Genomic DNA, 4,367 nt, shown 5'->3' with positions numbered 1-4,367 from the left:
ACTGACCAGCTGAGGACTTGTTTCTTAAAAGCCACATACACTGGTGTACAACAGTGTTCTCACTTGCGTGTTAGTATATAGAAATTGACAAGATGCTAAAAGAAGACACGAGTTAATTTTGCTTTTTTGTTGTTGTTGTTCTAGTTCTTCTGGTCATTTGGTGACATCTGATGAAATTTTTGTAGTGTGAAGGCTGGAGATATTTTTCATGTAGTTGATAATTTTAAAAAGAAGTTTTGCCCATGTAAAAGGCAAAGCAACAAGCATAATAATTATTGTATTTGTTCATCTAGGATACCAAAGGGCAGGTTGGAATTATAATAACATCTTAGTAGGAAAAGGTTTTAGGGACACCGTGTTGAAACAGAGGAAGGGGGTCTGTGATATACAGAGGCTGAGCATCATTGAAACATTGTTAAAAGCATCACCAGTGTTAATGACCAGTTATTAAGCCTCGTTGTAAGGCCTCCTAATGTGTATTCCCCATGTATAAGTAAAGATGGTGTGGGCTGGAGCACTAGCTTCCTTAATTAACAGCTGTTAGATCTCCCTGCTGCCTTGGCTGCCTTGAAGCCAAAGGGGATCTATCAGTCAACCAGCCAGCCAGCCAGGCTGTTCTGAGGCTGCCAGAGCCTACAGGAAAATATGCAACAGTCACAATCACAGCTGATTGCTTCAGCTCCTGAAGGCAAGCCTATTTCAAACAGTTTTCATCAGCCATTTGACCGTTACAATTCCCACTGAACTTCAGATGACCCTGCCAGCTTTTCTATGTAGGCATAGGAGAGCACCTGCCATGGTGGCTTAGGAAAAGAGTCCCTGTGATTGCTCCAAACACAAACCTTCATTTCCACATGATATATGATCAGAATGGGCTAAAACCTTCTTCCCTAGCTACATAAGCAGGCAGTGGAGGATGTCTTAATGAGTCAGTTAGAGCCACTCCTTTGGCGTCTTTCCTGGAAAGCAACATCAGGTTCTTTAAATGGCTTCTCTATGGTGTGTTTTTTTTCTTTCTTTCTTTCTTGTTCTTTTGTTTTTTCTTTGCTTTCTTCTGTGGTGAAGGATGAAGAAGTAGCAGAGACTGCATATCCAGTCAGTGGATGGAGCTGTAGAAGTGTCAAGACAGCTAGCTGAGTCCTTCACAGCTGGGGAAGATGCAGCCGAGTGATGAGAGAGAGTGAGGGAGAGAGAGAGAGAGACAGAGAGAGTGAGGGAGAGAGAGAGAAGCAAGTGGAGCAGGGGACAGCAAAAGCAGAGAAGATAGAGTTGAACTAAGTAGAATAAAAGACTGCAAAGAGCCTGAGAAGTAAAACTGGCCAAACAGCCCATCATGTCTATAAGACATGACAATCTATTCCATTGATTACATGACAATCTATTCCATTGATTGGTATTACTCTTTCACTGACCACGTTTTTGAAAAAATAAATTCATTAAACTCTTTAGCTGACATCAATCCCCACTTTGATTTTATGTATGATTTGCACTCAAATGCTCACATCATAATGATAAAAGAATGGAGAGGGTACCACAGTCATCATTAATAATATCCATTCTTATGGGTATTAATTCAAAGAAAATCAAAAGCTCTATTAATTCTATGAAAGATTATTTCTAGGAAAGGGTAATTTTTAATCTCACTAGTTCTTATTGAATTAGTACTTATGCTATTTTGAGTAACTATGCACTAACAATAATTATAATAATACCCAATCCTAAAAAAATAATTAATAGTTATCTTTGCAGTTGCAGGAAATTAAAGCTATTTTAAATGTTAAAGTCCCAATTTTAAATTCTAATTTTAATCTTGATATGTGTAATCATCACAGATAAATTTGATATGGTAATAAATAAAATATTTGCAAATACAATGTACTACATCAGGATTATCTTTGGGCTTAAAAAAAATCAGCTCTTGGCCGGTTTTGTTTCCCACACAGACAACTAGAAATGTCTATCAATCTGGGTCATTTTCCCAAAGCGTGTATACTGTGTATGGTGATTTATGAGCCACATTAATTGACCATTAAACATATATTAGCTTGAACTTAGTTATTATGTGTAATTAACAGCATTTGACCTTTTGAGAATTCAGTATCAGACACAGTCTCTATAAATTGTACATATTTCAAAGGGAGTGTCACTGCATACAGACAATTATAATTTTGAATTTGTCTCAGTGGATTGCTAAAGCAAATTCTTCCACAAAAAGAAACCTTTTGATGTTTCGGGGAGAAAAGCACTCTGTAATTTTCCTTACTTTAAGATCAGCCACAAACAGTCAGCCATCTTCAAGAAAAGCCTTCACAGAGAAATCTCCTGAATCCTCCCTGGGAAGTTTCCTCTGCCAACATCAGCAAGGAGAGTCCTCAGTCCTCCACACATCTACGACTCCTTAGAATAACATAATATCCATTATAAGATAATTTGTGTTTGAGTTTCAGAAAAAGATATTCATTATAGATCATTTACACAATAACTTATATGGTAAAACAGTACAGATTTGAAAGTGCAAAGAAACAAATCAAGATTTTTTAAAAAGAAAATCCCCTTAGAGCTGGAGATGTGAGCCCCTTACCACAGGCTCAGTGGTAAGCCTGTGCTTGCTGTGTGTGAGGCCCTGGGTTCAATCCTTAGCACACACTCAAAAGGCTCTGTGTTCTTGTATCTTTGTTAGTATCATGATTATATTCTAAAGTACTATGAATACATGCATTTTTATATTGTCTCTTCCAGCTAAAATGTTTACTGAGCATCACCTTCCAGTCACCATGGAACGGGAGGGGAATGAAGCACTGGAGGAGGCTCACATCTGGTCAGAGGACACACATTTGTTATTTTACGGTGTAAGTGCAGTCATACGTGGGACTTCTAAGTATTTGATTTGTTATAGTCCTTAACAGACTTTTTCTTGACCATAGTACTGTTTTTAAAAAATAAAATAAAATAAAATAAAAAGCTAACCCTCACTGAAGTCACAGTGGTATTGCAGAGAAAAACAACAAAACAAAACAAAATAAGATAAAACAAAAGCCATGCAAGAGGAGGATGGGCTGCAAAGGTAAGACATGACACAAAGCTGTGAGAGAAAGCTGCACAGGACAGCCAACATCAGCAGCAGCATCCAAGCTGCACAGGACAGCTGACATCAGCAGTAGCATCCAAACTCCATGCTACTTTGAATAGTCTTTCTTCTCAGCCTACTAGTCCTTTGTGCTATGACATTGTTAGACACATCCTAATACATGCAAATATGTATAGATGAGTGCATAGACATAGCTATGTGTGGCAGTTACTTTTCTTGTTGCTGAGATGAAATGCCTGCATAACACAGTCTAAGGCAGGCAGGGTTCAAATCCAGGGCATAACTTCCATCTCAGTGGGAAAGCACAGTGCCAGGACTAGAGCAGCTAGTCACATTACATCAGCAGCCCAGACGCTAGGCAAGGCCCACACCTCAGTGACCCACTTTCTATAGCAAGACTCACCTCCTAAAGGTTCTTCAACCTTCTTGAAGAGTGTCACTAGTTGGGGACCAAGTGTTCAAATACACAGGCTATGGAGAAATTTTACCCTCCACCACACATCATTTTCAAGTATATATTATAAGATTAATTGCATATATATATATAAATTTAAAGTACATACTGTATAATTTAATTGCATGTATATTTACATTAAAGTACACACTATATAATCATATTGTACAATTTATTGCACATATATTTACATTACTTTCAAGTATATACTATATAATTAATTAAATGTGTTTGCTCCTAGGGATAGTGTTTTTCCAAATTATTAAAATAGATTATATAAATAAGTTCTGTGAGAGAGCCAACTTCTGTTGACTCTCAGTGACACAATAATGACCGAATCTGATAGATATGAATCTTACTCTTTGAATACAACTTCCATATTTTAAAAATGAAAGCTAAAGTCACACTTTGCCATTATGGGTTTTAGGTTCTACCAAGGCAGTGGTTCTCAACCCTTCTGATGCTATGATCCTGTAATACAGTTTCTCATGTTAAGGTGACCCCCCAACCATAAAATTATTTTCATTGCCACCTCATAACTGTAATTTTGCTACTGTAAATATCTGATATGCAACCCCCTTGAAAGGGTCTCTTGATCCCCAAAGAGATCACAGCGCACATGTTGAGAACCACCATAATGAAGGAAGCATCCCAAAAAAGAAAAGGACTCATAGTACAGTTTGGTGTGGAGTGAGGTCTTAGCATGTGTGAGGTTGCAAGTTCAAGTCCTAGCACTGTGCACTACCCCATCCTCCAAAAAAAAGAAAGAAAGAGAGAGAAAGAGAGAGAGAGAGAGAGAGAGAGAGAGAGAGAGAGAGAGAGAGA

The sequence above is a fragment of the Mus caroli genome, chromosome 18 (assembly GCF_900094665.2).
Source record: "Mus caroli chromosome 18, CAROLI_EIJ_v1.1, whole genome shotgun sequence".
Lineage (NCBI taxonomy): Eukaryota > Metazoa > Chordata > Mammalia > Rodentia > Muridae > Mus > Mus caroli.
Note: the sequence above shows the minus strand (reverse complement) of the source record.